Consider the following 26,016-nt stretch of genomic DNA (forward strand, 5'->3'; position numbering starts at 1 on the left):
CAAGCTCCACATATGTCCCATCTCACTCCCACATCAATGGTCTTTGCTCTCTGGTGGCTGCCTGTAAATAATTTTGCTCCTGAACAGAGGTAGAACATGTTTCCATAGGAAGACGGCACCATGGCTCTGTGGTTAGCATTGCTGCCTCAAAGCACCAACCCTCTGAAGAATATTCCAACCAGACTTACCCCTTGCCTTATCCCTGTAACCCTGCATTTCCCATGGTTAATCCACCTAGCCTGCAGAATACCGGACAATAGGGACAACTTAACGTGGCCAATCCACCTAACCTGCACATCTTTGGACTGTGGGAGGAAACCAGAGCACCCAGAGGAAACTCAAGTAAAAACTGGGAGAATGTACAAACTCCACATTGTAGGTTACCTGAGTCAGGAATAGTACCCAGAATGGACGCGATAGGCTGAATGGCCTGCTTCCACATTGTAGGCATTCTATGATTCTAAAACATTCACTGCTTCTCAAAATTTGTTCATAAAGGTTGATAATGATAATGGGCTGACTGCCCATTGGAAAGATTGATATAGTGACCTTTTGATGACTTTTCGAGATATCTCACCCTGTGAACCCACACAGAATTCAAGAGATAGATATGGGGTGTTCATCAGGAACTTCAGCAGTAACAGTTATTTGGCTGTTTTGTTTCTGTAGCCTGCTAAATACCCTTTTAATTTTTTGTTGAATTAACTGACTGGGAAGGAGAATTGGCTGAGGAATGTAACTCGCCACTGGGTGGCTGATATAATGCAGACAATTTCCATTCTAGCCAACCAATCAGTGAGAAGATATGAAGAAAGCAGTATGAAGAGAGAGGAAAAGGGTTAATATTTCAGTCTCACATTTTAACAAGGGAAAGTCAGTACAAATGATTGATTAATTATATCACAGCATGACTTTTCGGCTGTTCACAATGCCAGAGCACTGCCAGCTCTCAACCAGCTTAAACAATGGACCTGATCAGGTTTACCATAGAACTCTCTGGGAAGCTGGCGAAGTGATTTCTGGGCCCTTTGCCGAGATATTTGTATCATCGATAGTCACAGGTGAGGTGCTGGGAGGCTGGAGGTTGGCTAACGTAGTGCCACTGTTTAAGAAAGGTGGAAAGGACAAGCCAGGGAACTACAGACCAGTGAGCCTGACATTGGTGGTGAGCAAGCTATTGAAAGGAATTCTGATAGACAGGATTTATATGTATTTGGAAAGGCAAGGACTGATTAGGGATAGTCAGCATGGCTTTATGGAAATCATGTCTCACTAACTTGACTGAGTTTTTGAAGAACTAACAAAGAGGATTGATGAGAGCAGAGTGGTAGATGTAATCTATATGGACTTCAGTAAGGCTTTCGACAAGGTTCCTTATGGTAGACTGGTTAGTAAGGTTAGATCACGTGGACTACAGGGAGAACGAGCTGTTTGGATACAGAACTGGCTCGAAGGTAGAAGGTGGTGGTAGAGGGTTGACTTTCACACCTCTGACCAATCGTTTACCACAAGGATCGGTGCTGCATCCACTACTTTTCATCATTTATACAAATGATTGAATGTGAACATAGGAAGTATAGTTAGTAAGTTTACAGATGGCACCAAAAGTGGGGGTGTAGTGTACAGCGAAGAAGGTTACCTCACAGTACAATGGGATCTTGGTCAGATGGGCCAATGGACCAAGGAATGGCAGATGGAGTTTAACTTAGATAAATGTGAAGTGTTTCATTTTGGAAAGGCAAACAGGGTAGGATTTATACACTTAATGGTAAGGTCCTGGGGAGTTTTGCTGTATAAAGAGACCTTGGAGTGGAGGTTCATAGTCTTTGAAAGTGGAGTAGCAGGTAGATAGGATAGTGAAGAAAGCATTTGGTATGCTTTCCTTTATTGGTCAAAGTATCGATTATAGGAGTTGAGAGATCATGTTGTGGCTGTACAGGACATTGGTTAGGCCATTTTTGAAATATAGTCTGCAATTCTGGTCTCACTTTTATTGGAAGGGTATTGTGAAACTTGAAAGGGTTCAGAAATGATTTACAAGGATGTTACCAGGGTTGGAGGGCTTGAGATATAGGGAGAGCCTGAACAGGCTGGGGCTCTTTTCCATGGATCGTCAGGGGCTGAAGGTTGACCTTATAGAGGTTTATAAAATCATGAGAGGCATGAATAGGGTAAATAGACAAGGTCTTTTCCCTGGGTGGAGGTGTCCAGAACTAGAGGGCATAGGTTTAGGGTGAGAGGGGGAAAAAATTTAAAAGGGACCTAAGGGGCAACTATTTTACGTGAGGGTGGTATGTATATGAATGAGCTGCCAGAGGAAGTGTTGGAGGCTGGTACAATTAAAACATTTGAAAGAATCTGGATGAGTACATGAATAGGAAGGGTTCAGAGGGATATGGACCAAATGCTGGCAAGTGGGACTGGATTAGTTTAAGACATCTGATTGGCATGGACTAGTTGGACCAAACAGTCTGTTTCCATGCTGTACATCTCAATGACTTTGCAGGACTTATTCACTTAATGGTAAGGTCCTAGGGAGTGTTGCTGAACAGAGACCTTGGAGTGCAGGTTCATAGCTCCTTGAAAGTGGAGTCGCAGGTAGGTAGGATAGTGAAAAAGGCGTTTGGTATGCTGTCCTTTATTGGTCAGAGTATTGAGTACAGGCATTGGGAGGTCTTGTTGGGGCTGTACAGGACATTGGTTAGGAGAAAGTGAGGTCTGCAGATGCTGGAGATCAAAGTTGAAACTTAATTGCTGGAACAGCACAGCAGGTCAGGCAGCACCCAGGGAACAGGAGATTCGATGTTTCGGGCACAGGCCCTTCTTCAGGAATGAGCAGAGAGTGTTCAGCAGGAGAAGATAAAAGGTAGGGAGGAGGGACTTGGAGGAGGGGCGTTGGAAATGTGATAGGTGGAAAGAGGTCAAGGTGAAGGTGATAGGTCGGAGTAGGATGGTTAGGCCACTACTGGAATATTGCGTGCAATTCTGGTCTCCTTCCTATCGGAAAGATGTTGTGAAACTTGAAAGGGTTCAGAAAAGATTTACATGAATGTTGCCAGTGTTGGAGGATTTGAGCTATAGGGAGAGGCTGTACAGGCTGGGGCTGTTTTCCCTGGAGGGTCGGAGGCTGAGAGGTGGCCTTATAGAGGTTTCCTTATAGAGTATTCCAAGAACCATGCTAACAACATCATACGTTTGCTAGTGCTTCAGTGGATTCTGGGTAATCCAAGATGGAGGATGGGAATAATTTCTGGCTGTTCCTTTTTTTGAGGTATTTTAGGTGCTGGAGGTGATTTCCTCGAATTCCAGGAGCAGCGATTACTGTTTTATATGCTGTTGCATTGTTTTGGAGCTTTGGAAAAAAAAGTCAAAACAACAGCAGTTTTAAAAGACAGAAGAACAGACAAAGGAAGCACATGGTGAGGTCATTGCAGGAGAGAGAGAGAACCTGCATAGTGACTGCCTTTGCAGTTTGAATTCATGTATCGCTGGACATCGAAGTGCATCTGGGGAAAATTAACAAACAGTGAAATTCACAACTGATCTTGGAGGAATTGTTGGGCAAAGTTCACAGCACAGAATCAGATAAATGAATCGTTGTTTCAAGTGTGGCCTACAGAAAGTCTGCAGTAGTGAGTAGAGTGGGTTCTTTCTTGATTATATGTTTTTGGAGATATGTCTTTAGATGAAACTTAAAATATAAGCTATAACTATTAGTTTAACCTGGGACAGTGTTTGTCGAGGAATAACACGGTGTAATTTTATGGGTCTGTCGATTGTGAAGGAACAAAAATGGCCTTTAATACAGTGATATGTACTTATGTCAGATGTGGGAGTTTAAAGAGAGTTTAAGGGTTACTGTGGATTATATCTGTCATAAATGCTGTTGGCTGCGAATCTTATCAGATCAAATGGATTGGTTGGAGAGACAGTTAGAAGCAATGAGGAATTTGCAACAGCAACAGTATGTGATGGATGTCAGTTATAGGAAGGGGGGAAAAGTCTCAGATACAGTCACATAGATGGGTTAACTTCAGGGAAGGTAAGAGTGGTAGGCAGCTAGTGCAGCAGGCTTTTTGGGATATACCCATTTCAAACAACTATGCTGTTTTGGAAAATGTAGGGGGTGATGGATTCTCAGGGGAACGTAGCATGAACAGCCACGTTTCTAGTATTGAGACTGGCTCTAATGCAATGAGGGGTACGTCGGTTCCAAGAGATCAATTGTGTTAGGGGATTCTGCAGTCTGAGGTACAGATAGACGTTTCTGTGGCCAGCAGAGAAAAAGCAGAATGGTGTGTTGTTTCCCTGGTGCCAGGATCAAGGATGTCTCAGACAGGGTGCAGAATGTTCTCATGGGGGTGAGGGGCCAGCAAGAGGTCATTGTCCACATTGGAACCAATGACATAGGAAGGGAAATGGTTGAGATTCTGAAGGGAGATAACAGAGAGTTAGGCAGAAATTTAAAAAGGAGGTCCGAGAGAGTAGTAATATCTCGATTACTCTCGATGTTACGAACTAGTGAGGGCAGGAATAGTAGGATAGAGCAGATGAATGCAAGGCTGAGGAGCTGGTTTATGGGAGAAGGATTCACATTTTTGGATCATTGAAATCTCCTTTGGGGTATAAGTGACCTGTACAAGAAGGACGGATTACACCTGAATTGGAAGGGTCTAATACACTTTGCAGGGAAATTTGCTAGAACTGCTTGGGAGGATTTAAACTAGTAAGGTGGGTGGGTGGATGTGTCCCAGGGAGATAGTGAGGAAAGAGATCGATCTGAGACTGGTACAGTTGAGAACAGAAGTGAGTCAAACTGTCAGGGCAGGCAGGGACAAGGTGGGACTAATAAATTAAACTGCATTTATTTCAATGCAAGGGGCCTAACAGGGAAGGCAGATGAACTCAGGGCATGGTTAGGAACATGGGACTGGGATATCATAGCAATTACAGAAACATGGTTCAAGGATGGGCAGGACTGGCAGCTTAATGTTCCAGGATACAAATGCTACTGGAAGGATAGAAAGGGAGGCAAGAGAGGAGGGAGAGTGGCATTTTTTTATAAGAGGTAGCATTACAGCTGTACTAAGGGAGGATATTTCCGGAAATACATCCGGGTAAATTATTTGGGTGGAACTGAGAAATAAGAAAGGGATGATCACCTTATTGGGATTCTTTTATATACCCCCTAATAATCAGAGGTAAATTGAGAAACAAACTTGTAAGGAGATCTCAGCTATCTGTAAGAATAATAGGGTGGTTATGGTAGGGGATTTTAACTTTCCAAACATAGTCTGTGGTGGGCAAGTTGTTGGAGGAAATCCTGAGGGACAGGATGTGTATGTATTTGGAAAGGCAAGGACTGATTAGGGATAGTCAACATGACTTTGTGCATGGGAAATCATGTCTCACAAACCTGATTGAGTTTTTTGAGGAATTAAGGAAGTAACAAAGAGGATTGATGAGGGCAGAGCAGTAGATGTGATCTATGTGGACTTCAGTAAGGAGTTCGACAAGGTTCCCCATGGAAGAAGGATTAGCAAGGTTAGATCTCACGGAATACAGGGTGAAGTAGCCATTAGGATACAGAACTGGCTCAAAGGTAGAAGACAGAGGGTGGTGGCGGAGAGTTGTTTTTCAGACTGGAGGCCTGTGTCCAGTGGAGTGCCACAAGGATTGGTGTTGGGTCCTCTACTTTTTTTTCATTTACATAAATGATTTGGATGCGAGCATAAGAGGTACAGTTAGTAAGTTTGCAGATGATACCAAAATTGGAGGTGTAGTGGACAGTGAAGAGGGTTACCTCAGATTACAACAGGATCTGGACCATATGGGCCAATGGGCTGAGAAGTGGCAGATGGAGTTTAATTCAGATAAATGCGGGTACTGCATTTTGGGAAAGCAAATCTTAGCAGGACTTATACACTTAATGGTAAGGTCCTAGGGAGTTTTGCTGAACAAAGAGACCTTGGAGTGCAGGTTCACAGCTCCTTGATAGTGGAGTCGCAGGTCGATAGGATAGTGAAGAAGGCGTTTAGTATGCTATCCTTTATTGGTCAGATTGTTGAGTACAAGTGTTGGGAGGTCATGTTGCGGCTGTACAGGACATTTGTTGGAATATTGCGTGCAATTCTGGTCTCCTTCCTATCGGAAAGATGTTGTGAAACTTGAAAGGGTTCAGAAAAGATTTACAAGGATGTTGCCAGGTTTGGAGGATTTGAGCTATAGGGAGAGGCTGAACAGACTGGAGCTGTTTTCCCTGGAGCATCGGAGGCTGAGGGGTGACCTTATCGAGATTTACAAAATTATAATGGGCATGGATAGCATAAATAGACAAAGTCTTTTCCCTGTGGTTGTGGAGTCCAGAACTAGAGGGCATAGGTTTAGGGTGAGAGGGGAAAAATATAAAAGAGACCTACGGGGTGACTTTTTCACACAGAGGGTGGTACGTTATGGAATGAGCTGCCAGAGGAAGAGGTGGAGGCTGGTATAATTGCAACATTTAAAAGGCATTTGGATGGGTATATGAATAGGAAGGGTTTGGAGAGATATGAACCGGGTGCTGGCAGGTGGGACTAGATTGGGTTGGGATATCTGGTCGGCATGGACGGGTTTGACCGAAGGGTCTGTTTGTATGCTGTACATCTCTATGACTCTATATCCTCAAGTTGTGACTCAGCATACAAAGTTACATGTTCAGGCATGATGCCTTGTTTTGAATTTAAGCAAAAGCTTGAGGGACAACAGTTCCCTGATGCAATCTCCATGACAATGCCTCACCAATCACGTCAACCTGCAAACCAATCAGCATCTCTCTTCTTGCAGGCTAAGTTGTTGCTTCCTTTGAAAGTTGCTATTGTTGCATCAGTCCTGCAAAACAAATACTTTGGCCTTGTCCCTTTCTCTTAGTAGTCCTCAAGTTCAGATTGTACAGTCAAAGTTTAACTTTGTATGACCTTATAGATGCGATGAAATGCTGATCCTAAGATACCCTGTAATCACTTTATTATGTAAAATGATAAACAATTTCTCTTCTGCATATATTTTGCAAAAATGGCCAGAACATATTACTGGAACAGCCTGCTTAGAGACAGCATAGTCGCACCCAATCACTTAAATAGTTGTCATGAATGTAAGTAGATGATAAACAAACTTTACCTTTCTCTGACACTGAAGCTCTCATGTGGTTCTGCCGAGTCGGCCACGGTTATTGCGATCTGTTCAATAGATTGTGGTGCTTCAGCTGTGGGCTCTTTTATTCCATGGTGATTGACAGTAAAAGTTGGAATGTGGAAAGCATTTGCTGCTTTACATCTGATCGTGGAGAGCTGCTGACAGCTAACTCTTCAGTTCACTTCCTTTCTGGATTGACGGGATTTGTTCTGTCAATCTGAGAGTTATCAACTAAAGTCTGACTACCAAGGGAAAGAAACAATTCACTCTTTTTGTAATGCAAGGGGCTGGATGCATGATAACACTTAACTATCTTCCAGAATATTATCAGTGCCTGCAATCAAACAAGATCAAAGGAGAGAATTAGACCATAAACAAGTACAACAATAACAATAATTTATATTTATATGGCAGTTTTAATGTATTGGAATGCCCAAAGCACTTTCAGTAGCATCATAAAATCACTAGAGTATGCAGTTGCATCAGGAGATGTTAGGTTATTTGACTTAAAGAGCACAGTAAAAAGGAAGAGAGCAAGGGAGAAAGGCAGAGAGGTGTATTGTGGAAATTCCATGGCTTTGGGTCGAGGAAACTGAAGGCCGAGGCATTATTGATGGAGTCAATAAAACTGAATCCTCGAGAGGTCTATTTCTCTTCAAGACTTGACCATTGCTCAACACAACAGCATATGACCTAAGCAGATCACAATGATGTGCAATCTTTTCACAAACCCATATGTTTATAGAGAAATCTCTGGCTTTTATGCATTGTCCCATTGGGATAACTGTCCACGTGCTCATTGATCATGTTCTTGCACCATTTTCTCATTTCCTTTCCAACAATGTTGTGAAGGTGTGGGGGAGGAAAACTGTGCAGATCTATCTCCCCTATTTGAGAGCTGCCAGTGACAGTACTTCATTAACTTGAGGTATAGAATGCAGATTTAACATATCTATCCTCAATTCTGGCAAGTCACCAAACACTCAATGTTACAATACAAGTTTAGATTACTTACAGTTTGGAAACAGGCCCTTCGGCCCAACAAGTCCACTCCGACCCGCCGAAGAGCAACCCACCTAAGCCCATTCCCCAACATTTACCCCTTCACCTAACACTACGGCAATTTAGCACAGCCAATTCACCTAACCTGCACATTTTTGGACTGTGGGAGGAAACCAGAGCACCCGGAGGAAACCCATGCAGACACGGGGAGAATGTGCAAACTCCACACGGACAGTTGTCTGAGGCGGGAATTGAACCCGGGTCTCTGGTGCTGTGAGGATGCAGTGCAGTGTATTCTGTGAAATTTTTCAACAGTGTAAGAAAGAGACAATATTGTTCAACATCCCACTTCCTGTATATGTCCTAGTAACGTCCACTGGTATTTACAGACTGTTGTCAGACATAATTTGTTGAGCTACGCTGAACCTACAGAATATGGCAGTCTACATGTAAACCATTATTGGACTAGTGATATCCTTGATTTATCTCACAAAGGGAAGTTGGTGGAATAGTCGGTCTGCAGAATGTAGTTCTGTCCTTGGAAAGGTAAAATCAAGTTTCAAAAGGAATGTCTTGTGAAGAAAAGATTTTCACACTTGTTGAAGTTGGTGGAATCAATATGTTTCATACAAACTGAGTTGATCACTGTCGTTATTAATGTCAGACCGACATATGGATCCATTCATCAATCTCTTGGTTTTATCTGTACCCATGTGACCTATACGTGGAATTATAACTTGCTTTCATTGAGGCATATAGTGATACAGCAAGGAAACACAACCCTTCAGTCCAACCAGCCCATGCCAAACATAATCTCAAAGCTAAACTAGTCCCACCTGCCTGCTCCTGGCCCATATCCCTCCAAACCTTTCTTATACATGCACTTATCCAAAGGTCTTTTAAATATTGTGTCTTTTAAATAGTTTAAATATTGTGATTGTACCCACATCCACCACTTCCTCAGAAGGTTAATTCCACTCACGAACGACCCTTTGTGTAAAAAGATTCCCTTTTGTGTCTTTTTAAATCTCTCTCCTCCCACCTTAAAAATGTGCCCCCTAGTCTTGAAATCCCCCATCCTAGGGAAAAGACACCTGCCATTAACTCTATCAATATCCCTCACTATTTTATAAACCTCTCAACCTCCTACGCTCCAGTGAAAAATGTCCCAGCCTATCCAACCCTTCTTTATAACTCAAACCTTTCATACCTGGCAACATCCTGGTAAATCACTTCTGAACTCTTCTGAATCCAGCTTAATAATATCCTCCCTATAACTGGGTAACCAGAATTTGTCACAGTTTTCCAGAAGAAGCCTTACCAATGTCCTGTATAACTTCAACATGATTTCTCAACTCCTATACATGCCTTTGAACATTGCTTTCCTTGACAGTCCTGGTCTATCTCTGAATGACCAAAATATATATACATGCTCAAGGATCTGTTGATTGTAATAAGGATAATCTTTTGGAGCTGTTGCAGATAATATGAAAATGTGAAATAACCTTCTCGTTCAGATTCAAAAATATTCAGTTGTATACTGAAAGGATGACTTTTGTTCTCAGTGAAGTTTGGAAGTCTGCTCAGAGCAGCAGAGATGGTCATTTGGGGACCTATTTTCTATTGTATTCCCTTTAATCCCTAAAATGTATCCTTAAATCTTCACAAGTAAAGGTTGTGGAGATGCACTTGTGAGAGGGTTTCAATACATCATTTCGAATGTTTTGTGGTCAGTATGTACAATGAAAAACTTACAAAACATGTAGTATGATACAGTTGTATCCTGAAAACAAGGGTGATAATCTCACTACCACGGTAACAGTAATTAGCCCGAACGGACATACGGACCTTAGACTTTAATGCAACAGGCTTATCATCCTGTTTCTCCATCGAGAAAGTTTTCTGGGATGCATCTATCACCAACATGGTGAGTTTATCAAGATCGTAATATTAAAGATAACACGTGTAGGATCATAGAGAGATTAAAAAGATAAACTGGAGATCTTCCTCCAATACGTATGATGTGTTTTTGTGGAGTTATCTTGGCAACAAAATTCAGAATGTACCAGCATAAGTCATCAGAGAAATTACCTTTACTTTGTAGTGTAGGTGTAACTTCTGTATAGCTTTGGTTTCGGTAGGATGAGGTCTAATGCTGGATGATGAGTAAGTTGCACTGAAGAAGTTGATTTGCCTTATGTTAATTTGACATTTGTTACTGGTGACAACAAGACAGTGTTTCCTTGCTGCTGTCATGAGCTGATAGAGGTTCATGTTATGTGCACGTTTAAATCTTCCACGAGCTATGATATCATCTCCACTACAGAGACTACCAAGCAGATTTTCAATGGTATGACTCATATGTTGTTGGAATCTGTCCAGTCTGACAGTAATTCAAATGGTAAGCTAAGGAAACAATATCTACTGAAGGATGTACTCAAAGTTGTAAGTTGTGTGACTCCAGAAAAAATGTATGAATCAGTATGATTTCTTAACATCTAACTTGGGAAAATGCTTGGCACCTGAAACATTAGAATTAAACTCTCCCAAGATGTGAATCACAGAAACACAGTAAATCAGGGTAGGAGTAGGACATTTGGCCCTTTCAGTCTACATCGCCGTCCATCTCAGTTTCCTGTTTCCACTTCCTTTAGCCCTAAGAATTATATCTAACTCTTTATTGAAAACATTCAAAATCATACCTCAACAATGTTTTGTGGCACCAGCCTCTGGGTAAAGAAACTTCTCCTCGTCTCGGTCCTAAATGGCCTGCCTCATATCTTCAGGTAGTGATTCATGGTTTGGACTCCCCGATCTTCGGGAACTTTCTTCCTGTTTTATCCTGACTATTCTTGTCAGAATTTTATAAGTTTCTGTGAGATTCCCCATTTCCTCTAAACTCTAGTAAACTCTAACTGATCCAGTCTCTTTACATACATCAAACCTGTCATCACAGGAATCAATGTGACAAACCTTTTTTTGTAGTCCCACCATAGCCAGAACACCCTTTCCTTAGATAAGGAGACCAAAACTGCATGCAATACTCAGATATGATCCCACCAAGGCCCTGTACAATTACAGCAAGACAATTACCTCCCTTCTCCTGTACTCTGATCCTCTCACAATGAAGACTAACATGTAATTTGCCTTATTCACCATTTCTTGCACCTCATGCTTACTTTCAGCAACTGGTGTATAAGGATACATCAGGTCCAGTGCTCCTGCCCATTTCCCAATCGTGTTTGTATGTCTCCTTCGTCATTGTTTAGTAGCCTCGGATCTAAATAAAGACATAGAATATCATCTCCTTTCAAAACACAAGTGATGGAGCTGCATGGATCAGGATGTTGCTCTACTTTACAGATGACGTTGTTTTATACTGTGTTCCCATTCCTCATTGAGCTTATCCTGAATGTAAATGATGCACTTCAGGAAGGGTCAATGCTGAGTTCCATATCTTTGTTCAGATGTAACATTGTTTAAGGTTGCTAATAGTATCAAACTTGCCAGGGTAAAGATTAGTCCAGTCATGGATATATTCTGTATCGTGGTCCAGAATCTTTGATGTTGTAGTTGGCTGCTTTGTTAGCTTGTGGGTCGTGATAATATGTAGATCCATTCATGCTGATAGACTGACAATAGCTGGTGCAACTGATTCAATGACATAAAACACTTCCGCTGGGATCTGTATTGGTGGTTCAGATGGATTATGCCAATCAGCATTCCCTCTCACTTTGTTTCTAGCTGTGTTGACCTCCTAGGTCTCTGCATGGCAGTAACTTCTGGAACCATAAATCGATACCAGGATTGGCACACTGACATTGATTGCTGTGTGTGGAACCTTGGAGTGCCTGTACCTACAAACAGTCACGCAGCTTAGAAGGATGTTGGTTCCAATGAATGTGAAATCAGACCTGTTCCCTGCAATTAGTTTACCGTGCATGTACTGCACCACACTGTGCCAGGAAATAGGCACTGGCACCATGTTGAATAGTTGTGTAGTGCATGCTGTCCATTTTATTTTGTCTATGTCACTTGGATGGAGATAAAATCTTCAGCTTTTCTAACAGCATCCATCTGTTCATCTGTTTCACCACATGAATTGTTCGAAGGGGGTCTGAAGGTTTTAATGTTGTGGTTACCTCTTGAACTTTGTTGTCATGCTGGTGTGCCATGGATGGAAGTTTGAAAGTTTATTTGTCTTTGTTCCTTGGTTAGTCTTTCTTTATATGTTACTGTGGAGCACAGTATTGCTGTTGTGTTTCCTCGGAGCAACTGGACTAGTGGAATACTTTTGCCCAATGTCCTGTTGTACAATAAAGCTTGCAGATGCCAGAAAATGCTGTATTCTCTGGTGAGACAAGAAACATAATTTTCTGCATGATAGAGCATAACTGTGTTAGGAGCTAGAAACCACTTAGGACTGAATTGACACCCAGTTCCAGTAGATGAGAGCAGGGTGTAGTGATTAATCATTATTGTTGATGTTTATAGAGGCAGTTAGTTTGTGTTCACAGAGGAAAATGCAACTGCTGTCTGTTTAAAACAAAAGTGTGCTGGAGCAACTCAGCAGGTCTGGCAGCATCATTGGAGAGAAATGTTTCAGAATCCAGTTACTTTTCATAAGAGCTTTGTAGTTACCTTCATCAATTTAACTTTGAAACATAAATGAACTCATCCATAAATAATATATTGGCATTTTTACATGCCTGCCTTATTTCTTGATTTATTCTATGTCCTACAGTGTAGCTTCTGTGAGAGGGTCTAAAGGCTACTTCCAGCAGTGCATTCTTCTCTTTGTCATTGCTTACCACCATCCATTTGCATTCTACCTCTTGTGATCCAAGATCATTTTTTGCTATTGCATTTATTTAATCTCGTAATAATAAAGCTATTCCACCAGCCTTTCTCTCCTGCCTATCCATTCAAAAAGTCACGTCTCTGAATATTTAGTTCCCAGCTTTGATCTCCTTGTATCCATGTATCTGTAATGACTACATGATCATGCCTATTAACCTCTATTTGTGCCAATAGTTTGTATAATTTGTTCTGAATATTATGGGCTTTTAAAAGTCATTAGATCTTATTTGCTACTGTTTCTCTAAGTCTGTACATTCTTCCTGTCCCACGCTCAATATCATTACTGAAATAGTTGCCGTGCAATTCCACCAATTCCTTTTGCTTTGTAAGCCTACACATCCCTTTCCCAAACTCTCCCCACACCCATCTATTAAGTTCAAAGCCTTCTCTACGGCATTACTTATTCATTATGCCAATGATCCCAGAATAGTTTACGCAAAGTCTGTCCCACCAGAACAGCTTCCCTCTACCCAGTACTGGTGCCAGTGCCCCATGAACTGAAACCCATTCATCCCACATCAACCTTTGAGCCACATCTCTAACTGCTTGACATCATTTGCCTGATGACTATTTGCTCGTGGCTTGGCTAGTAATCTCATGGTTATTATCTTGGATGTTTTGCTTTGTCATTTAACTGTTCAAATTCTTTCAGTAGAATCTCCTTTCAAGTCTTTGTTCCACCTAATAAACAGACCTGCATCGAGTAATTCTGCAAGTGGAGATCAAAAACTCCATACCATTTCCAATTCGAGTAGAGGAACAGAGGCTGGCTGGGTGACAGTTCTGTCTAATGACTGTGGGTTACACCAGACCCACTTAGAATCATAGAATTCCTCCAGTATGGAAACAAGCCCTTTGGCCCAACAGGTCCACACAGACCCTCCAAAGGGTAACCCAGCCAGACCCATTCCTCTATCCTGAATTGATTCCTGACTAATGCATTTAATGTACACATCCCTGAACATTATGGACAATTTAGCATGGCCAATTCACCTAAACTGCACATCTTTGGATTGTGGGAGGAAACCGGAACACCCAGAGAAAACCCATGCAGACACAGGGAGAATGTCCAAAATCCACACAGACAGCCGTCCAAGGCTGGAATCAAACCCAGGACCCTGGGGCTGGAGGTAGTAGTGTTAACCATTGAGCCACTGTTCTACTGCTGAGGGAAATTAGGGTTTGGAAATAATTCCAGAACAAAGAAAGATGAGTATGAGCTAGTTACCTCAGGGACAAGCTGAAGAGAAAAGGGAGACAAGAGTAGCATCTGTGGCATGGTCAGTGGCTTCTCAGGCATGACTGTGGGCCAGGATAGATGTCTCAAAGTTTGTATCAAAAGGTTACAGTGATCACTGACGGCTTTATACTGCTAGAGAGAGAAGTCAACAGTCTCTGAGACATCAGGTTCCGACAGACATTGCTGGTGAGGGAAATGAAGGATTTTCCATCTGGAAGCAAATTAAATTCCAATGTGCTAATAAAGCGACTCATGGGAAAGAGTATAGTGATACCATTGGTTTGAGTTTATTTTAAGAGTGAACTCGTTATAAGTCAGTTCACATTGAGGAGGGGGGAGGAGGGAGCATCACAAGTTTTCTAACATTCTGACTGACTGAATTTCTGCCCAGTTTAAATTGAGGACACTTAAAGTTACATACAATTTTGTACGTTGAGGTACCACAGCTGGTAGGGAAGATGGGTTGGTAGTACTGGAACAAACAATTTTCCTTTACATGCCAGGAAATATTCAGCAATTTTCCATGTTTCATATAGGGTCACCTCCTTGTAATGATTGGGCTTAATTCTGTCTTCTCCGTCTGGCCTCCCTTTTCTCTCATTTTGTCTCCATGGTACTTACTTTGCCCCCATTGCTGCTTAGTCTGAAACAGCTTCTAGATCCAAGCTCCCCACAGTTTACAGGCCCATATGCTAATATGTAGTCATCAGTCAGAATTGCTGAGCCCTGCTATCCTCCGTTCCTCCACATGAGTCCAAATTGGAAAGGAAATTGAGTTTTTAAACTCCCAGAGGCGAATTACCTCACACAGGTTTTCATAGGTGGCTTAATTTTCAAGTGTCTGTGTTTGCTGGTCAAAAGCAAGCTGGTCAAGTCATATATATTGTCAAGCTACATCTAGGTTAGTAGGTATCTAAAATGCCTACTCTTGTTGCCTCATAATCAATGACACTCTTATCAGGTAAAAAAACAATAAACTTCATGAGCTTTCCCTCTCAGCTTGCTATGTAACAGCCCTGCCCAACAATGTACTGGCCACTTTAACTGCTGCAGAATCTTTCATAAGTGATAAAGAAGATGTCTATCTTTTCCTCATCAAATATCAAGATTAAAAGGGCAAACCAGCCCTTAGATTTGCATGAAGTATGGTTTCCCCACCATAGCTGTTCTCAGTCTCCTTTCTCAACTTGAGCTTTTCAATTTAAATTCCCTTTCTTTCTTGGAATATGCCTCTTTTTCTCAGTGCCTCCTCTCCCTGTTTGGTTTTCTTTTAGATTACTTACAGTGAGGAAACAGGCCCTTCAGCCCAACAAGTCCACATCGACCCTCTGAAGAGCAACCCACCCAGACCCATTCCCCTACATTTACCCCTTCACCTAACACTATGGACAATTTACAATTGCCAATTCACTTACCCTGCATATCTTTGGACTGTGGGAGGAAACCGGAGCACCCGGATGAAACCCATGCAGACACGGGGAGAATGTGCAAACTCCACGCAGACAGTTGCCTGAGGCGGGAATTGAACGCAGGCCTCTGGTGCTGTGAGGCAGCAGTGCTAACCACTGTACCACCTGGAATTTTCTTTCTTCTGTTTATAGAATCAAGCCACATGGCCCATCGAGGCCCTGCTGACTCTCCAAAGAGCACCCCACCTAGACCCAGCTGCTACCCTATCCCAATGACCCTGTATTTCCCATGACTAATTCACTTAGCCTACGTATCCATGGACACTGTGGGCAATTTAGCATGGTCAATTCACCATTGTTGGACTATGGGAGGAAGCCAGAGTACCTGGAGGAAACCCATGTAAACATGGGGGAGAATGTACAAACTCCACATAAGCAATTGGCTGAGGGCAGAATCAAATGCAGGTGCCTGGTGCTGTGAGGTATCAGTGCCAGTCACTGTGCCACTATGCAGCTGTTGGAATTTTTAAAATTCTAATCAGAGCTGTTCTAATCTTAATTTATATCCAGCCCTAGTTATTTTGCTAACTATTTTGCAGTCGTCTTTCTTGGATTTCAAAGAGCTTCAATTCTAAGTTTTTAAATATTCCCTTTATTTCTTTCAAGAATCAGGTTTCTCTTTTTCTGTCAATTATTTTGTCCCGATATATGAAAGCATTAACAGCAAGCAGGAATATCTTTGCATCTTTATCAGTTAAGATTCAAAAAAAACTTTTTAAAAGTTCCAGTTTTTATAAAATAACTGTTAAAGTAACAATTTATTCCACCAACCAATTCTGTCTTTAATCTGTGCATCGTAACCCCAAAAGAGCCCCAGAATTTGTTATAACCAGGTGAGAAGGGGTGATCAGCTCAAAATCAGCTCAAACCCCTCAAAATTAATTTCAACAATTTTATTCTTCTATTAAGCATGCATTTCTATTAAAATGTTGTTTATTCGATCAAAACAAAGGTGCCAATTCAGAGTTTCCTTCAGTAGGTGATAGAACAAATTTATTATTCACTCCTGCCAAAAAAAAAATAAAAATGTGACATAAAACATACACACAAACAGCTTAGGAAAAAGGAGTGAGGGTATCTATACAGAATCAAAGGGAAAGGCATTTGTAGTTTAAGTTCTTAGAGTCTTTATTGTTATATTTCATCCAGCACCCCATGACCTAACTGCATTAGACAGTTGCATGCCAGGGCGATCAAGGATGTGAACTGCGCCAGTGCTAACACCAGTTAGGATGAGCGGATGTTTGGGCTGTGACATTGGCTGGCTTCCTCAGGTTATGTTTTAGTTTTAGCACTACAACAAAGTTAGTAAATCATGAGTCACTTTTTTTGCTGGGTGCTGGATTTTGAGGTTGGGAGAGGAAGGGAGAGATGAACATTCAGTATCCTTGCTTTATCTGTCTAAGTTACTTTCCCTCTCTCATTGCTGCTCAAAAGCAATCTACTAAAATGTGATTCTTCTGTATAGTCCACATCTAGCTCTGCTGATTTTTTCAAAGTGAATACTCCACACAAACCTACCACCACACTGAAACAGCTCCGGATGAATTTAAAGGACCCTGTACCAACAACCAGCAGAACGAATATCACATACAAAATACCCTGCAAGGATTGCAACAAATATTACATCGGACAGATGGGCAGGAAACTAGCCACCAGGATACATGGGCACCAACTAGCCACCAAAAGACATGACCAACTATACACACAGACAAAGAGGGACACCAGTTTGACTGGGACAAGACAACCATTCTTGGACAGGCTAAAAAAAGACACAGACGGGAATTCCTAGAGGCCTGGCATTCAAACTGGAACTCCACTAACAAACATGTAGATTTGAAACCCATTTACCAACCTCTCAGAAAAAGAACCGGAAGTGATATCATTCACCACAACAGACCAAGACAGATAAATAGCTAGCGGGACAGAACACCAGTACCTCATCAGAGGCTCACTGATGATGTCACCTAGCATGGTAATGAAAATGTCTGAGAACTAATCTACCTGCTCAGCAAGCAAACATACAACCTGTATGATCCACAGTAACCTTTCATCTTCCACTATATAAACTCACCGTGCAAGTGTGAACAAAACGAAAGATGCAAACTTCTTGAGTCTCAGTGTTTCATAGAATCATAGATTCCCTATAGTGTGGAAACTGGCCCTTCGGCCCACCAAGTCCACATCAACCCTCCAAAGAGTAACTCACCCAGACCCATTCCCTTACTACTCTACATTTACCTTCACTAATGCACCTATCCGACACATCCCTGAACACTATGTGCACTATGAAGGGCTCTTGCCTGAAACGTCGATTCTCCTGCACCTTCAATGCTGCCTGACCTGCTGTGCTTTTCCAGAACTACACTCTCAACTCCGATCTCCAGCATGTGCGGTCCTCGCTTTTTCTGGAATGTGCAATGAGTTGTGAATTTATTGAAGGACTGTTTTATATCAGTGGCACTGGGGATGAAAAGGCAAAGAAGAATGGCTGATTCATCCAAATCATATCTGCAGTCTGTATCTTGTTCTTTCTCATCATCAATCAATCATCAAATCCCTACACTGTAGAAGCAGGCCTTTTGGTCCATTTCAGACCACACGTCTGAAGAGCATCCCATCCAATCCACGGCTAATCCACCTGCAGATTCACCACGGCAGATTTGCCGCCAATGATTAGCCACTGCCGGTTCGCCACCAGCGTTTCTCCACTGGGGTCGTTTGACCTCTGGAGACCATTCACCACAGGAAATATATATATGTCCTGATTGTTTTCCCTCCCACCCATTCTTTCATACTTCTCATTCCCCTTTATTTATACAACTACATGCTACATATTGATAAATAAAGAGGTAAAATAAATATACTTTTATTGGTTTATATATAAAAATTAGTTACAAACTTTAACAAAAGAAAAATATATTTTAAAAATCTTTATACTGGCAGTAAAATCTCACATTAATATTAAACAATGAAATTTTAGTTTATTTGATAGTTATGCTCTAAGATATTCCAAACAATCTCTTTCACCGTATTCAAGAACAATTTTCATTATTCTATCGTCTGTGTCTCCTATCATTCCTTTTTCATCAAATTATTTTCTTCATGCTGCTTGTCGTCGGTAAAGATGCTAGGACTGCCTGAGGGACAGCTACACATTCGTTAATAAGAACACTATGTACTTCCTGCGATTCTTCTGCAAGATATTTTAAACTTGTTTTCACTTTCGCAACTTGGACACTTGCTGCGGAAGGGGAATGTGTGTGTTCATTTATTGTTTTTATCACAGTGCCACTCTTGGTGTGGATCCGTCCATTACATCGGCCCCTTTGTTCACATCGCCAAAACTTAATACTTGAATCACCCTTGGGTAGTTTATCAAAACATATATAAAACCATTGTGATAAAACTTCTTATTTCCACATTTACTAATAATTTCTGTTTCCATTTTGAAGACTTGAGGGTAAATGGAAAAAAAAACAAGCTTAAAAAAAACTCTCCTGAAACGAAAATAAGTTGTTACTGATACAACGCAAACACTACCTTAACCAATATAATGACAATTTTATATAGTTTAGATATGCTTGTTCTCTAAAAATTTCTACTAACAAAAATAAATGGTTATTAAAATAAGTAAACACGCTGCCACCAATATTCAAAACATACGACTTATTTGCGTGGCGAATTGTCTTCAGTGGCCAATGGGTGGTGGCTAAGTGTCCTCAGTGGTCAAAGGGCAGTGACTAATCGTCGGTGGTGAATCTGTTGTGGCGAATGGTCCCATCCCGAATCCACCTAGCCCACACATCCTTGGACACCTCAGGAAATCTAGCATGACCAATCCACCTGACCTGCACATCTTTGGACTGTGGGAGGAAGCCACAGCACCCAAAGGAAACCCACGCAGACACGGAGAGAACATGCAAACTCCATACAGATAAAGTTAAAAATCACACAACGCCAGGTTATAGCCCAGCAGGTGTATTTGGAAGGGCTAGCTTTTGGACCGCTGCTCCTTCATCAGGTAGCTGTGGAGCAGGATCATAAAACACAGAATTTATAGCAAAAGATTAACCTTTTGCAATAAATTTTGTGTCTTATGATCCTGCTCCACAGCTACCTGATGAAGGAGCAGCGGTCCAAAAGCTAGCCCTTCCAAATAAACCTGCTGGACTATAACCTGGCATGTGTGATTTTTAACTTTGCCTAACCCAGTACCTTCACATCCACCTGAGGCTGGAATTGGACCTAGGTCCCTGGTGCTGTTAGTTAGCAGTGCTAACCACTGAGCCACTGTGCTGTTGGACAGCTATGTTGTTATGTTGTGCTCTGCAATGTTTCTGAGCACAACTCACCAGAATTACTCTTACCGCAAACCCCTCCCCCCCCCACCACCTCAGCTGGTGCAGACCAACCAGGTATCTGAAATATATCTTCAACCTGGTGATTGTTTTGTGCAATTACGCACTTTCTGATTCTATGGTTTTCATGGTGGTACTGTTCAGCCATTCATCGGATTTCCAATGGGTGTCTAAGGCCATGTGATAAACAGGTTACCCCTTGTCTCCTATAAGCCATCCTTTAAGTCTGCCTGTGGGTCTGAGGACTGCCACAAGATGACACTTCACTGGGAATTTTGTAACAATATCATTCCCACACCAGTGCATAGCCCTTCTGATTCATATAATACTCCTGGTTGAACAGGCTGTGCAGATTGCTATGTGTGTGCAGTCAATGAGAACACTTAACCTTAGGAAGCCAGCCAATGTCACAGTCCAAACATCAGTGTCATCACTGGTGCAGTTCATATCCTTGATAGCCCTGGCATGCAGCTGCCTAATGTGTGTTTGGGCTGCTGACTGAGAGATCCTGGATATATCGCAGCAGATTCCAGATGATTAACTATAATGAAGAAACTAGTGAATAATTTTAATCACGATGCACGGGTGTCACTTGATCACCAAGACCACCAAGCAGCAAACCCAAAAAAACTGCAGGTGCCTAGCACTGCTTGATGCAACAAATTGAGTTTCTTGATGTACTGCTCTGAGATCACGTCAAAGAAAAGCAGCCTCCGACGATATACCCTGTGTCAGGGTTAGTCCATCATCATTATCACACTGCTGGTGATCTCTTCACTGTCCAGCAGGTCTTTAAACAGCAGGTTAATAGTGATGGTCACAGCATTCTTTATCTGAGGTCAAATCTAAAGCAGCAGCTGCACCACGAGCTTGATGTGATTCGGGAAACCTCTAAAATGCAAGAAGTAAACTCTCAGCAAAAGGGACTGTGAATTAATTCCATTTTGTCCCCACGAGTAAGTCAGAAATGGCTGGGACTACTAAGGATTTGTTGTTGAATTTCCATGAAACTGATCAGCCGTTTCAATGGCTATTGCGTTCACATTTTGCTTTCACTGTTTAAGTCTGTGGAACCCATAAATACACAGTTCAATTTGAAAGTCAGTGTAAATATCACTCTAGTTATCACATGTTGAAAGGAAACTTGTTTCTCCTGAGAGGGTGTGTGCAAGCAAACTCTCATACTCTGCGTAAGTGTGGAACTTGGATTCTCGATGTGCACCCATTTTGTCCTGTTTTCATTGCCTCCACATCTGAACTAACACTGTCCTGAAAATGAAAAGTTTCCCTCGACGCTCTGTGATAAAGGTGCCTGTAATGCGAACAAACTCAGCAATTACTTTCAAGATTGTCAGTGGTTTCCTGCAACCAAAACATATGAATAATTTAGCAGGGAAGATGTTCTCCTGCTCGTGAAAAAACACCTTCAACCTGCTATTGTAATTAAAACTTTTATGAGATGGCCAAACCTACAATTGAGACTTGGGGATGGAAGGGTTTGCTTGTTTCACTCTCTATCAGCCCCAGGAATCACACAAAATGAATTCCTGTATCTAAACGTGTGACATACTGTAGATCCATGTTTTAATAATGCAGTAGTGTTTCACAGTTTATTTTACTCAGTAGTTAAACAAAAATGAGTATCAGATGGAGTCCCTTGTCTGAAATTGCCACTGGTTAGGTTTGTTTTTCCTTGTCACTTGAACTGGGTGCCTCATAGGCCAGTAATTTAACACTTGCCCTCAGTGGCCCTGCAGGTCTTATGTCACGGGGCCACTTTTCTGGCATACGCTTCTCCACGCCCACACATGTTCTCCAAACTGAGACTTAACCTTTCGCAGTGTAATTTGTTTGCAGAACTAAAGAAGGCAGGATGTGATCGATGGGTCCATGTGGGGCTTTCAACATGAGCCTGTCTGACCAACAACCGCAAGACAAGAAGAGCCGTCATCACATCTCCGAGTAATGCAAACCCCAAGCACAAGAGTTTCTGAAAGAGCATTCTGTTTGAAATCGGGCTCCCTGCTAATCCAGGTACAGTGGAGCACAAACATGATACCCTGTGTTCTCATCGACCCTCGGCCTATCATTCAGTCTGAGCAACATCAGTGTTAAAGAGAGTGGGGCAAACACAAAGGGAGTTCCAGTTATTACTGTAGGAAGTCTCAATCAACCAAACTACTGCATGGATGCATTCTGCTGTCTGTCATTTCTATTGTCTCAAGCAGAGTGCATTTTCTAAAATTAAATAATTTGCCACAAGTTGGCCTTTATTAAAGCATATCACTGTGTTTCCTTGCATAATGTAGATTCAGCAAAGACATTTTAAAACAACAAATCAAATTTATAAAAAATCTTAACAAGATATGTGTACGATTACAGTAGGAAAACAACATTCAGGACCAAAGATCTGAGCTAAGCATTTTGTTTATTATGTTAACTGGAAAAGAAGCCGCGAACTAGAATTGGTATGAGCCTCTTTTTACAGTACATCACATTGCACAGAATGACTCACTTCTCAAACAAAACAAGAATAATTAATTCCATTACCCAACTCACTGCAATTTGGAAGTGAACTGTAGCATCTAAGTGAATCTACCTTCAAATGAAAAACACACTGGCTTGAAGATATCTTTCCCAGGCTGAGGTTAAGTTGCATAGTCAGGCCAATGTTCATGGAATTTCACAACCAGCCTGAGCTTTATAGAATCCACACAGTGTGGAAACAGGCCATTCAGCCCAACAAGTCCGCACCAACCCTCTGAAGAGCATCGCACCCAGACCCATCCCTGTAACCCTGCATTTCCTGTGACTAATGCAACTAATCTACACATCCCTGAATATTCTGGATAATTTAGCATGTGAACGTACACATCTTTGGACTGTAGGAGGAAACCAGAGCACCAAGCAGAAGCCCTTGCAGACAATGTGCAAACTCCACACAGACAGTTGCCCGAGGCTGGAATCAAACTCAGGTCCCTGGTGCTCTGACGCAGCAGTGCTAACCATTGAGCCACCCTGCCACCCCTTTCTTGCTCCTCGTGGCTTTTGAATAGATCGCTGAATGCAAAAGGTAGAAAAGCTGTTCCAGTTCTATATTAATGTTCATTATTCTTATTGGATGAACACACAAAATTAATAGGGCCTGCGTAGTTCTGTCATGTTCAACTGCCTGCAGTAGCTGCAGTAGTTCATTCGCGATGCTGGTAGCAGTGGGATCTCCTCTACATGTGAGACTGACCCACATGGTCGCCACCCCTCCACCCCCCCATTTATCTCTCCACCCTGGACGCTTCCTGCCTCTATTCCTGATGAAGGCTTTTGTCCGAAACGTCGATTTTCCTGCTCCTCAGATGCTGCCTGACCTGATGTGCTTTTCCAGCACCATTCTGATCTAAACACAAAATTAATAGCCAGGGAAAGACCAACTGACCCATGAAGCTTGCCACCTGCCTTGAAGGTTAGACCATCATGATGAAATCCTTTCTTCCTAACTGCACCATTCCTTCACAACCCCATTGACCATCTCATCCACCTCCATTGTAACCTCCTGTGCTAAAGTGTGAAGAAAAAAATCCAAGGATAATATGGAGAACAAATTCACATCTAACCAATGCCTACAAGCTACAAACAACAATGAAAAACTTTGCGTTACCTATAAAGCCACTTGCAATCCCAGCCCCAGCCAGAAACTGATACAGCTCAGATTTGAAGGTAAAGAGATAGCACCCACCACACCACCCCAAAATATATTTCAGACACTCACTGCGCTCTGAAAAGAAAACACCCAACGTCCTGAATATTTCTACTCACACATTGTTTAAACTGGTGTTCACTGGTTGTCCCAATCTGTTCAATACAAATAATTTATCAATAGTGTACCTATCCAATTTTATAGATCTTTATCAAGGTGCCTTTCTAAAGAAAATAGATCAAGGTCTGATATGATCAACTGATTTTGTTTTACATTAGGATCAGTTTTGTTGTTTGTCTTTGAACCAAAATCCCATATTTACCCAGTGTGTGGCAGCACTGAATCTTAGAATTGTACTCCAAATGTGATCAAATTGACCTGTTTCTTGAAAGTAAATGACCTCCTGCAGTATTATTTGCAGGTACTCTTTGCTTAGTGTGCATCTTTAAGACTGCTGTTCCAAATAAGCAAACCCATTGTAACTGTAGCTACTATAAAACAAAGAACTGCCGATGCTGGAGGTCTGAATGGAGCAAATGCAGAAATTGCTGGAGAAACACAGCTGGTCTAGCAGCATCTGTGGAGACAGAAACAAATATGGGAACATTTCAAGTCCAGTATGACTCTTCTTCGGAATGGGGGTAACCAGAAAAGTGGGTTAAGGCCATAATGAGATCAATCATTCTCTTATTGAATGGCGAAGCATGCTCAAGGGGTCAAACGATCTAATCTTGCCCCTAACTACATAATTCTTTAAAAGATCTGAAATTATCTAAATTATACTCTTGTCTAATGCAGGACATTAGATATGTGAGAGACGTTAGCTGGACTGAAAGGCCCAGGGTTTTCCATTCAATTTCACTGGGTTTTTTGACACAATTCATCCCCAAAAACATTGAAAATAGTAAAAAGGATTACCTTCAAAAAAATTGAGTCTCTTGTGATCTTTTACACTGGTTTAAGGATGCCCTGAGCTCCACACACATGCACATTGCCCAGAATTGTGATTCTAAATCTTCAGTTTGTTCTTGTGAACATAAGGACACCAGTATGCTTATTGGAATGATAAGATTTTCAATTTACATAAATACAGCCAATACCACTTTATCCCTATATAACTAACAAATGGTTCTGTATATCTTTGAAAAGATATTTAATACAGATTTCTCCAAGGTGATTGATGAGATACTCTGATTCTGTTTTGTGATAAACTTTGGCCTGGATCTCCCAACGCCAACAGAGGTGAATATTAAGACTTTTTTCACTGACATGTGTTAGGACTCTTCGGGAGTCCTGACCCACCTCCATGTGAGGTAATTGCCCAGGGAGGTTAAAATTCCAATAAGCAGGTTTGCATTGTCTACACCCCTTCAAAAATATCTCAGCCTCTGATCTCAACGTCAGAGACCGGGACATGTTAGCTGAATACTTATCCTAACACTGTCTAGCTGTTAATTTCTGGCGCAGAGAAGTGATTGGCAGGAGGCTGGAAGAACTCAGCAGGCCAGGCAGCATCAGGAGGTGGAGAAGTTGATATTTTAGGTGTAACCCTTCTTCAGGACTGTGAAGACGTCCTGAAGAAGGGCTTACACCCGAAACATCAACTTCTCCACCTCCGGATGCTGCCTGGCCTGCTGAGTTCTTCCAACCTTCTGCCTGTCTTCTTTGGAATTCAGCCTCTGCAGTTTTGTTTTGGCTCCAGCAGAGAAGTGATGAGCAGAAAAGCTCAGCCCCCATTCACCCAACCATCAACCCCTCAAATGATCCAACTTCCAGCGTATCTGAAACAAAGAAAAACAGAAATTGCTGGAGAAACACAACAGGTCTGACAGCATCTCTGGAGTTAAGATTATGACACCCAAAGAATTATTGGACTCGAAGCATTAACTCCATTTCACTCTCCACAGATGCTGCCAGACCTGCTGAGATTCTCCAGCAATTGTTTCCCCAACATTAGTCTGGGCCTCTGGACTACTAGCCCAGTAATGTTACCATTATGCCAACACCTCTCTTATCTTCAGAGTTAATGTGATCACTGGGTGATTTATAGTAATCAAACTGCAGTACGTTTCTCTCTTAAATACCACATTAAAAGTTTTAATCAAAGTTCTTTTTTAAAGTTTTATGAAAATTTAAGAAAAGCTTTTACTAAAAGCTTTCTTTTAATTTTAAAAATTTATTTCTGAAAATCTGCCTAAGCATGCCGGTACAAATGTG

Source organism: Chiloscyllium plagiosum, chromosome 15 (assembly GCF_004010195.1).
Source record: "Chiloscyllium plagiosum isolate BGI_BamShark_2017 chromosome 15, ASM401019v2, whole genome shotgun sequence".
NCBI lineage: Eukaryota > Metazoa > Chordata > Chondrichthyes > Orectolobiformes > Hemiscylliidae > Chiloscyllium > Chiloscyllium plagiosum.